Source organism: Babylonia areolata, chromosome 5 (genome assembly GCF_041734735.1).
Source record: "Babylonia areolata isolate BAREFJ2019XMU chromosome 5, ASM4173473v1, whole genome shotgun sequence".
Lineage (NCBI taxonomy): Eukaryota > Metazoa > Mollusca > Gastropoda > Neogastropoda > Buccinidae > Babylonia > Babylonia areolata.
This window is the reverse complement of record NC_134880.1, coordinates 33,953,036-33,965,891: the sequence shown is the minus strand read 5'-3', so window position 1 is coordinate 33,965,891 and position 12,856 is coordinate 33,953,036. Positions and strand designations below refer to the sequence as shown.

General features: G+C 46.8%; 1 long non-coding RNA gene across 1 annotated transcript in view; it reads right to left on the bottom strand.

Moving 5' to 3' along the window:
- LOC143282451 (uncharacterized) overlaps nt 1–11,796 on the bottom strand; it is a 219,084-nt gene extending 207,288 nt beyond the window's left edge. The window contains exon 1 of the long non-coding RNA XR_013055255.1: nt 11,410–11,796. This is a non-coding gene — a long non-coding RNA (uncharacterized LOC143282451). The remainder of the gene's footprint in view (nt 1–11,409) is intronic.
- Between the last annotated feature and the right edge of the window lie 1,060 nt (nt 11,797–12,856).

Below are 12,856 nucleotides of genomic sequence, written 5' to 3'. Positions count from 1 at the left end.
TATTTTGTTCATATGATAACATAAAATAGAACATATGTAATTATACAGGAGGAGCTTAATACATCTTCAAAAAGCTGGATGTTATGATATGATGCTAACTATTTTGCTGAAAAGTTATGAAAAAACATTTCTTAAAAACAACAACCAGATCTGAGCGAGCACGAGGAACTGAAGAAATGTGCAATTCGTGGCTGGGTCTGCACCTTGTCCCTTCTTAGTACCACTCCAGACAGACTGAGAGACGGAGAGAAAGAGACGCAGAGAGAAGAAGATGGTAGGGGGGGGGGGGGGGGGGGTGCTGACCCGGAAAGGCAGAAATGCGCGCATACATGAAAGAAAACAAAACGAGGTAGACAAAAAAAAAAGCAGATACGGAGAGAAAGAGAGGCAGACAGACCAAGATGCCGAAACACAGTCAAGAGTTTTGATAAGCAGAGACAGACAAGCAGACAACAGACAGACACGACCGCAGTCAGAGACAGTGGGATGGGGGCAGAGACAGAAAGTCTGGACGGAAACAGACACAGTCTGGACAGAGACAGACATACAGTCTGGACAGAGACAGACATACAGTCTGGACAGAGACAGACAGTCTGGACAGAGACAGACAGTCTGGACAGAGACACACACAGTCTGGACAGAGACACACACAGTCTGGACAGAGACACACAGTCTGGACAGAGACAGACAGTCTGGACAGAGACACACAGTCTGGACAGAGACACACAGTCTGGACAGAGACACACAGTCTGGACAGACACACAGTCTGGACAGAGACACACACAGTCTGGACAGAGACACACAGTCTGGACAGAGACACACAGTCTGGACAGACACACAGTCTGGACAGAGACACACACAGTCTGGACAGAGACATACACCGTCTGGACAGAGACACACCGTCTGGACAGAGACAGACACCGTCTGGACAGAGACAGACACACAGTCTGGACAGAGACAGACACATAGTCTGGACAGAGACACACACAGTCTGGACAGAGACAGAGACACAGTCTGGACAGAGACAGTCACATTGTCTGGACAGAGACAGACATACAGTCTGGACAGAGACACACAGTCTGGACAGAGACACATAGTCTGGACAGAGACACACAGTCTGGACAGAGACACACACACAGTCTGGACAGAGACACACACAGAGTCTTGACAGGGACATACAGTCTGGACAGAGACACACACAGTCTGGACAGAGACAGACACACAGTCTGGACAGAGACACACACAGTCTGGACAGAGACACACCGTCTGGACAGACACACAGTCTGGACAGAGACAGACACAGTCTGGACAGAGACAGACACACAGTCTGGACAGAGACAGACACAGTCTGGACAGACACACAGTCTGGACAGAGACAGACACAGTCTGGACAGAGACAGACACAGTCTGGACAGAGACACACCGTCTGGACAGACACACACAGTCTGGACAGACACACACCGTCTGGACAGAGGCACACCGTCTGGACAGAGACACACCGTCTGGACAGAGACACACAGTCTGGACAGAGACAGACACACAGTCTGGACAGAGACAGACACAGTCTTGACAGAGACAGACACACAGTCTGGACAGAGACAGACAGTTTGGACAGAGACAGACACAGTCTGGACAGACAGACACACAGTCTGGACAGAGACAGACACAGTTTAGACAGAGACAGACACACAGTCTGGACAGAGACAGACACAGTTTAGACAGAGACAGACACACAGTCTGGACAGAGACACACAGTCTGGACAGACACACAGTCTGGACAGAGACAGACACTGTCTGGACAGAGACAGACACAGTCTGAACAGAGACAGACACAGTCTGGACAGAGGCAGACCGTCTGGACAGAGACAGACACAGTCTGGACAGAGACAGACACACAGTCTGGACAGAGACAGACACAGTCTGGACAGAGGCAGACCGTCTGGACAGAGACAGACACAGTCTGGACAGAGACAGACACACAGTCTGGACAGAGACAGACACACAGCCTTGACAGAGACAGACAGTCTGGACAGAGACAGACAGACAGTCTAGACAGAGACAGACACACAGTCTAGACAGAGACAGACACACAGTCTAGACAGAGACAGACACACAGTCTGGACAGAGACAGACACACAGTCTGGACAGAGGCAGACCGTCTGGACAGAGACAGACACAGTCTGGACAGAGACACACACACAGCCTTGACAGAGACAGACAGTCTGGACAGAGACAGACACACAGTCTAGACAGAGACACATAGTGTGGACAGAGACAGACACAGTGTGGACTGACAGCGAAATGGCGAAAGACAAGATGGGGAACAAAAACTAACAAATGTAACACTAACAGACATCACAACATAAGACAAAGAGACAAGAGTCAATGATTGGAAATTCAAAAATAAACCCCATTGTGGAACAGTTTCACAGCTGACACACGCGTCGTTTCGTTTGGAAATTTTCTTGCTTTTTTTTTTTCCTTTTTTTTTTTTTTTTTTTTTTTTTTTTTAACTTTCGACTCCACTGCTCAGCCACCCACCACGCCCCCATCTCTACAGCCAATAGTCCTGTTTGATTCCCTTCACCCACCCACCACGCCCCCATCTCTACAGCCAATAGTCCTGTTTGATTCCCTTCACCCACCCACCACGCCCCCATCTCTACAGCCAATAGTCCTGTTTGATTCCCTTCACCCACCCACGACGCCCCCATCTCTACAGCCAATAGTCCTGTTTGATTCCCTTCACCCACCCATCACGCCCCCATCTCTACAGCCAATAGTCCTGTTTGATTCCCTTCACCCACCCACCACGCCCCCATCTCTACAGCCAATGGTCCTGTTTGATTCCCTTCACCCACCCACCACGCCCCCATCTCTACAGCCAATAGTCCTGTTTGATTCCCTTCACCCACCCACCACGCCCCCATCTCTACAGCCAATGGTCGTGTTTGATTCCCTTCACCCACCCACCACGCCCCCATCTCTACAGCCAATAGTCCTGTTTGATTCCCTTCACCCACCCACCACGCCCCCATCTCTACAGCCAATGGTCCTGTTTGATTCCCTTCACCCACCCACCACGCCCCCATCTCTACAGCCAATGGTCGTGTTTGATTCCCTTCACCCACGCACCACGCACTCTGTAAGCCCACGATTTCTCACACTTTGAGAGAAATCATGGAAAGTCCCCCTTATTTCAATCAAAAAGATTTCCTTTTTCATCGGAGTTGTGTTCGTGTCTCTTCCCAATGCAAATCTGATAGAAAAATCAGAGAGAGGAAAAGAAAAGAGAAAGAGGGAGGTGACGACAATGACGATAATGATAATGACAGTGGCGTTATTGAAAACATCAACAGTAATGACACTGAAACACATCTATTTATTGTATTTCACATAATATGGATCACTGCAATGAGAGAAAAACGTAGGTGGGGAACGACCACGATTTTTCGCAATATCACAGTTTCTCTCAAAGTGAAAGCGCCTGATATTCAGTGCAGTGATGTGAGTCCCCCATCATAATTATGAATGCTTTGGTCAAATTTCGATTGCGTGTCTGTTTTGGCCAGATTACTGCACTAACATCACTTTGATGTGTGTGTGTGTGTGTGTGTGTGTGTGTGTGTGTTTCTCTGTCTGTGTCTGCCTGAGTGTCCATGTATGTCTTTGACATTCAATTCCACACACACACACACACACACACACACACTATAATGCGCCATGCTCCACAAGCTGACCAGACTCACGCCCAGTTTCAACGTGGACATGGCAAAATGACGCAATCGTTCACGTGCACCGCTTCTTCAACTTTGTCAAACAGTCTCTACGTTCGAAAATCCCCATGTTCGAAAGTCACGTTAGACCCTATCTGTTTGAGCTGAGATTTATGAAATGAATGTTTGACTGCTTCTCAAGAGCCACATGAGAGATTGTCAACAAATTCAATCCACGATCGGTCAATATTTCCGATACATGAATGCGTACACCAGCCAACAACGGTGGCATAGCCTACTGTTGCCCACTGTTGTCACTCGTCTGATCTTCACACACACACACACACACACAGAGGGATTCCCATTTTCCCAGTAAATGTTCTTGTCTCGTCGCAAACTGTCGTCCTGTTCACAAGTTTGTTTCATTTTCTTTCTTCGTTTCTTTCTTTTCTTTGTTTTACTTTCGTTTCTTCTCTTTCTCTCGCCTCTCTTTACTTCCATAAACGTTGTTTCACCGAACATTTGGGGCACGGGAGTTCTTAAAGTCCTGAGAGTTTCCCTTACGTATCAACCACTCAAAAAGTTTTAAAATGAACATTCCCGTGCACTCGCTTTCAATTCAATTACGTCCCCTTGTTTGCGAAACGCTTATTTTCTCCACTTGATCGCAGTACCCCTGGGTGGAAAGTGGCATTAAGAGGCTGGGAACTCCGCTGGCACTGTCTGTCTTGCGGTACATGTCTCTAAATGTTTTGTTGTTTTTTTTCCTCTTTTTCTTCTGCTTCTTCGTACTGAACTGCGCATCGAGGCAGACACATACAGACAGAGACAGACATAAAGGAAGACGGGGGGAACGAAACACTGAGACAAAGAGAGAGACAAAGCCCATTTATCCTTTCACTTCCAATTTTTCTGTCTGTCGGTCTGTCTGTCTCTTTTCTCTCTGTGGATGTCTGGCGTGCGCACCCGCACCCTCGTGTGTGTGTGTGTGTGTGTGTGTGTGTGTGTGTGTGTGTGTGTGGTGTGTGTGTGTGTGTGTGTGTGTGTGTGTGTGTGTGTGTGTGTGTGTGTGCGTGCGTGTGTGTGTGCGAGTATGTTTGTGTATGCGTGTGTGTATATGTGTGAGTGCAAGCACGTGTTTATGTTTGTCTATGCCTGATGTACGCTCGCACGTGCGTTTGTGTTGTTTGCGTGTGTGGTGGTGGTGGGGGGGTGTCTGTGCACATGTGTGTGTGTGTGTGTGTGTGTGTGAGTGCGGGGGTTGGGGGGTCTCGTGTCGGTGTACCGATTAACTGACGTGTTTCTCTTTCATCCCTCATCCCATCCTCCACCCCATCACCCACACGCCCAACATCCAACACACGGCCACACCCCTCAGACACACCCTCACACTGCGGCCCAATACCGCTGAATGATGTGCCCTGCTGTGATCATTTTTTATATACTGATCTGCCGTAGAGTGACGGAAATCGATACCGTTGATCTGAGGCAAGGTGGTGAGTGAGTGGTACATTCTGTTGCTGTTTTTTTATTGGGAGGTTGGGAGCTAGGAGGGAGAGAGAAAGCGAGAGTGGAGGGAAGAGAAGACACAGACACAGGGAAAGTGAAGGACAGCAGACGGAGGAAGCGACAGACAGGTGGGAGAAATAGATGAAGAGCAAAAAGAGAGACAGAGACAGAGAGAGACATACAGAAAGACAGAGGGACAGACGCTTTCCCTGCAGAAAAATGGTAGCAACCAACGGGCCATCCAACACGTAATAAATCCGTTCATCCCTCTACCAATGCAACTGATTCCAACACTGGCTACAAAAGGAAATGTCAAATCTATTCAACCAGAGAGAGAGAGAGAGAGAAAGAGAGAGAGAACGAACGAATGGCTTGTTGTGGCCAGGCCCATTTTTGCCCATTCACAAAGGGGCAGGGAAGGGGTTGTAGATGTCAGAAACATAAAGAAATAAAATTATGAGAACTGGTGCACTGTACACATGGTCACTACATGGAATCGACGTCATGCGAATGATTATAATTACGTCATACAAAGTCTGTCCAATCACAATGTTCGTTTCCACAGGTCTACAAGTGAGAAAAGAAAACAGAAAAAAACAACAACAAAGAAAAACAGCGAAATTAATCATGATATATCCAGATCAGGACTTCCATTTTTAACACTTTTACTAGAATGTGTATCCTTAAATGTATTCAGTAAATTGAACATTTTCTTGGCCGACTCAAGGCAAGACATATGTCGGCAAACAACTGGTGGCACATCGACATGCTTCTGCTGAACGTTTTCACTGTCATGCTGGGAACTGTCCACATCTGGGTCAGTGATGTTCGTGTTTTGGGGCATAATATACGTGCCAGTGTCTTCCAACTCAAACATTTCTGGTCCGCACGGTATGTCTGCAACTGTGGCTTCATCGTGAAGGACTGTCACTGCACGGGAATTTGTGTCACCTTGTGCCATGTTGCTCCGCTGGTCGTCACGCCGTGCGTCGCTCGATGACAGGGGTACAGAGAGACAGAGAGAGAGAGAGAGAGAGAGCGGTGACATGACCAACTTGAAGGCAAATGTTACATACATTCATATTTTACAGACACCATGCAAACAATGAGTGATGTCAAGAACAAAGAGAACAAAGCAAAAGGCCAAAAAAGCACAGACAATATACATTAATAATTAATTCACCCTCATCCATTAACAACAGACGTAACTTTACCGAAAGGAACTACAAATAGAAGAAACAAGTGCTTTTAGTTTTAACAATATGTTTGAACTGACATAAATCAGTACTTCGTGCTATGTCAAATGCGGCGCATCAGTGCCGTCCGGAAATACCTGTCCACTGACGCAACGTCTATACTTGTCGTTTCTCTCATTCTCTCTCGCCTTGACTACTGTAACTCTCTATTGTCTGGTCTGCCTGCGTCATCCTTTCAGTCCCTTCAGCACATACAAAACTCTGCTGCCCGACTCGTCCTCAGAAAGAAAAGGTCTGAGCACATCACTCCAATTTTGCAACATCTCCACTGGCTCCCTGTCTCACACCGAATAAAGTACAAGATCAGCACTCTATGTTATAGATGCATTCACAAAACTGCGCCTTCCTATCTCTGCGGCTTCCTTCACCTCTACTTCATCTCGCTCACTACGATCGGCTTCGGATCCACTCTGTTTACGCATACCCAGATTCAAACACTCGACTGTTGGCCGCCGTTCTTTCTCTGTTTCTGGACCTTGCGATTGGAATGAACTTCCTCTTTCGCTTCGTCTCCACACTCAGCTCTTTCAAGTCTGGCCTTAAAACCCACCTCTTCCCAAAATAGCTTCCCTTGCCTGCCCTTCCCTGTCTTTAGTTTCTACAGTTTTGGAGTTATGCATGCGTGTGAATGACTGGTGCGAAAGCGCTTTGATTTGTCTCTGCACAAGATCCAGCGCTATATAAATACCATTATTATTATTATTAAGAAACCGTACCTCCTCTATCACAAACGTCAAAGTGCATACGTCTTATTCACGTTTAGAAAGAACATCCATTCACCTGTGGCATGTATATAATAAACACTGTTAAATTGTCTATGTTGTGTAAAAGATGCCTCAGTTTTTTGTTCCTCCAAACGTACCTCTCGACCCACTAGTTGATACAGCCACTGAAACTCAGTTTTGTATTTTGAATATGAAATGTGTAACATATTCCTGTACTCCCACTGGGTTTCCTGCAGTAAACATGTCTTGTCTTGTCTTGTCTTGATAGTGAGAGACGGGACAGAGAGGAGTAGGACAGGCAAGAGGCAGAGGCAGAATTGACATACAAAAAGGTAGAGACAGAGATAAGGGGGTGGGAGTGGGGGGGTGAGGATGATCACGCCAACACTACGGTGCGCGTGTCGCAACAGCATCCTCTCTCCTCTCATTGACACCTGAACAGAGAAAAAAAAAACTATTCAGGTGTAGCCCGTCGAAAGAAAGAATGACCTGGGAATCGAGGGAGAGAGAGGGGCGGAGAAAGAAATGGAGATACAAGGTAGAGAGAGGTAGAGAGAGAGGAGGAGAAGGAGAGATGGGCAGAATCAGAGACGGCGAGACAGAGAAAAAGAATGGATGGAGATACAGCAGGCAGACAGGCAAAAAGAAGGAAACAGAGAAACAGACACAAAAAGACAGAGCAAGCGAAAGCGAGACAGCCATATATATATATATACTGTTGAGAAGCAGACCGAGAAAGACCGAGGCTGAAACAGCGGATCACTATTACTCATACTCGTAATAAATATCATTAAAAAAAATAAACCACTCCTCTCAGTTCCATATTAAGGCAGAGGCAGGAAGGTAGACAGGCAGGTAGGTAGGTCAGCAGGCTGGTTCAGGGAGAGAGAAAGACAAGCTGTTTCCCCTGCGCCTTCTGTTTCCCTGCATGCATTGTGTGTTGTCCTTGTTCGTACTTCTGTTCCCACAGCACGTCTCCTCCTCATCCAAGCCCCCGCGTCCCTACTCCGCCCACCATCACTTCCCTCACCCCTCCCTTGGAAGGGAGGGCCCACCGAAAAACACTTGCTCACGTCCAGTGTCCCCCTACCTTCCCCCTCCCCTCCCTCCCACCAATAAACACTTACCAAAAAGTCCCCTCACCTTCCTCCCTCCCTCCCACCAATAAACACTTACCAAAAAGTCCCCTCACCTTCCTCCCTCCCTCCCACCAATAAACACTTACCAAAAAGTCCCATCACCTTCCCCCTCCCCTCCCTCCCACCAATAAACACTTACCAAAAAGTCCCCCCACCTTCCCCCTCCCCCACCTCCCACCAATAAACACTTACCAAAAAGTCCCCCCACATTCCTCCCTCCCTCCCACCAATAAACACTTAGCAAAAAGTCCCCCCACCTTCCTCCCTCCCTCCCACCAATAAACACTTACCAAAAAGTCCCCTCACCTTCCTCCCTCCCTCCCACCAATAAACACTTACCAAAAAGTCCCCCCACCTTCCTCCCTCCCTCCCACCAATAAACACTTACCAAAAAGTCCCCCCACCTTCCTCCCTCCCTCCCACCAATAAACACTTACCAAAAAGTCCCCCCACCTTCCTCCCTCCCTCCCACCAATAAACACTTACCAAAAAGTCCCATCACCTTCCCCCTCCCCTCCCTCCCACCAATAAACACTTACCAAAAAGTCCCCTCACCTTCCTCCCTCCCTCCCACCAATAAACACTTACCAAAAAGTCCCATCACCTTCCCCCTCCCCTCCCTCCCACCAATAAACACTTACCAAAAAGTCCCCTCACCTTCCTCCCTCCCTCCCACCAATAAACACTTAGCAAAAAGTCCCCCCACTTTCCTCCCTCCCTCCCACCAATAAACACTTACCAAAAAGTCCCCTCACCTTCCTCCCTCCCTCCCACCAATAAACACTTAGCAAAAAGTCCCCCCACCTTCCTCCCTCCCTCCCCCACCAATAAACACTTACCAAAAAGTCCCCTCACCTTCCTCCCTCCCTCACCCACCAATAAACACTTGTTCACAGTCAGTGTTCCCTCACACCAGACCAACCACTCCCTCCCCAACTCCCACTTCTTTGCCTCATTCTCTTTTTTCTGTGTAGTTACACTTCCTCTCTGTGTGCAGTTCTTATATATATATATATATATATATATATATATATATATATATATATATATATATATATATCCTCTGACACACTCAGCTTTCTTGCTCCTTCTATATCTCTTTATCCCCTTCACCTCTCTTTTTGTCATACACTTCTGTTTTTCTCCTTTATTCCACCTGTCCTACCCTTCCAGTCTCTGTCTCGTCCTCCTCTCTCAGCACCTCATAGTCCTTCCCCCCTCACCCCCAGCCTCCCCCCCTCCCCACTCTCTCTCTCTCTCTCTCTGGCAATGTCCAGAACAGAACACCCAGGTTTTTTTCGTGCACACTTTCATCTTGTTCCGCTGCACTTATCCTTTTCCTCCACAATGACAAGTTTTGCAACAGTTCCCCTCGCCCCCTCATCCAGTCCTTCCCCCATTCCCCATTCACACACTCCCGCTCCACTGCTCCACAGTGTGTTTATAGTGTTGATGTGAAGGGGGTGGGGATGGGGGAGGGGTGGCGGCGAACACTTTGAAACTTTTCCTTTCCCTTCATTCTTCTGAAACGCTGTCCTGGTGCATGACTTGTACGTCTCTTCACACACACACACACACACACACACACACACACACACACTGTCACACACACACACACACACACACACACACACGCACGCACGCACGTACGCACGCACGAGTTTCAAGTTTTAATTATCCTTTCACTCCCACTGGAGTATGGAGGATTACAGCAAAATAATCTTTTCATGCCTAGAACAAACATTTCCAAATACACAACAATGTCACATAAAAGTTGAGAAAACACAAATGTCTTTTAACTCCAAAAGTATAGCTAGGCAATATTTGCAAATCTAATCATCTTACAGCTAAAATGACTTTTTTGCCTCCTTTGAGCATATAACAAAAATTAAAAACTGATTTTGGAGACAAATATTTCTTAGGAGCCTATCTATTTCGTAACTGATCACTCACACACACACATACACACACACACACACACACACACACAGAGAGAGAGAGAGAGAGAGAGAGGACGGGGGAGAGAGATAACCAAAAGAAATGCAAGTGAAAGGTGACAAAAAAGACAAAAAGACGAAGGCAAGGAAACGGAGGCATGACAGCTGAAAGCAGCAAACTCAACAGACCACACTTGTTTCACCCCTCCCCTCACTGAGGTCCAACCTCTTCTGGTCAGCTTGGAGGCAGGAGAGAGAGGGGGAGAGGGAGAGACAGACAGGCAGGCAGGTAGACAAACAGGCAGGCAGACAGACAGACAGACATATCTATAACAGGTAGATCCATTCATGGGTTAAAGTAGTTATAAAGACAGACAGACAAACAGGCAGAAGACAGAAAGACAGGCAGAACACACACACACACACACACACACACAGACTGCATTGTTCAGAATCATTACTTGACATGCAGTTTAACGGGAAGGCTCAATGTCTGACAGGAAGAGGATGGTGAGGGGGGGCTGTTGGGGGGGGAGGGGGTCACAAGCAAAACACAGAGAGATACACTCGCGCTCATGCTCACACACACACACACACACACACACACACACACACACGAATAAACACGTAGGCACACACACACACACACACACACACACACACACACACACACACACACACACACACGAGCGCACACAGAAACATATGGTACATACATTATTCACACGCACATTCATACACACACACACACACACACACACACACACATACACACACAAGCACGCATGCTAGCATTCACTCACCAAACCCGCCCAACCATGGACTTCGTACGCACGCGAACAATTCCCTTTTCATCCATCTTTCTTTGAACAAGGCATTTTTTACCATTAGAAATCATCTGATAAATTGAAAAACTGACGACGTCCACCGAAATCGGATTTCCCATTCCGCTGAATCAAAAGGCCCCTTGCTTGAATTACCACTTTACAGACGCGCAACACACGCACACACATTCTCTGTTCACACACACGGACACATGCACACATGCCGCCCATCCCCTACACGAACGCGCGCGCGCGCGCACACACACACACACACACACACACACACACTGTGTCGTTCCTTACCTGTAATTCAAGCTGCTTTGGAAGTAACACTTGGCTCCGGAGTCCAAAGCACCAGAAACGTGCAGCAGAACAAGGAACGAACACCACTGTCATAAAAAAAACCCTAACAACAAAAAACCCACACAACCACTATCCAGCAGTGCGTTGCGTGGACACAGGCGAAAACTGAACTTCTTCTCCCTCTATCTGCCTTGTCATTTCCTGTACAAAATCCAGTAACTACTTGCTGCTGTGTGCTAGACTATGGGTACAGCTGCAGTGACTGTCTTCATCACAGCAGCCGGCAGTGTCTAGAAAATCGGCTGCTGGTGCTGGTGCTGCTGCAACCTCAGCTCCGTGTCATCCTGTGGAGTGTGATGCCCGGTCTGGTCTCTGCTCTCCACTCCTCCTCCGCAGGAAAGTCTGTCTGAAAGACAACTTTTAACTGGCTGTTTTTCGGTTTGTTGTTTGGATTTTTTTTCATTATTTTTAGTGTTGTTGTGGGAGGTGGAGGTAGAGGGGGGATGGTCAATTTAAATTAACGTTCTTCAGATAGATGTAAACGTGTGCACTTCGTTTTTTTAAATAACATTTCTTTCCACCCCAAGAACTGAAGAACAAAGATTTTAGCCACTTCGAGGCTTTGGGAATGGTTTGAAATTAAATACTGTTTATCTATGCCCGTTTGTTGTTTCTACTAGACAAGTACACACACACACACACACACACACACACACACACACACACACACACACACACACACACACACACACTATGTGTGTGTTTGTGTGTTATCAAAAAGCGAAATAATTATGATAGGTATTCTTTGCTGGGTTTATTCGTTTAAATTAGCAAGCCAAAAAGGGGAAAGAAATCCCAAACCTAGAATTAATCCAGACATCTCAGCAAGCCACCAAGAGTGGCCATCGGTTCACTCTGGGAATGATGTTGTAATTGCCTCAGCGATTGATTTCCTACTCGAAGGGAATTTTGTAGATTGAAATATAAATTAATCAATTAATTAGATAAAAATTCGATTGAAGTAGCTGATTCGTGAAATGTTTACTGTCAATTTATATGTCCTGGAAACACCCAGCGTTGCAATACTCTCCTTGACCGTGCAGTTGAAAAGAAAAGTATACTGGCAGTTCCTCTCTCTCTTCAATACATCACTGACCGTGCAGTTGAAAAGAAAAGTATACTGGCAGTTCCTCTCTCTCTTCAATACATCACTGACCGTGCAGTTGAAAAGAAAAGTATACTGGCAGTTCCTCTCTCTCTTCAATACATCACTGACCGTGCAGTTGAAAAGAAAATTATACTGGCAGTTTCTCTCTCCCTCTCTCTCTTCAATACATTACTGACCGTGCAGTTGAAAAGAAAATTATACTGGCAGTTTCTCTCTCACTCTGTCTCTCTCTTCAATACATTACTGACCGTGCAGTTGAAAAGAAAATTATACTGGCAG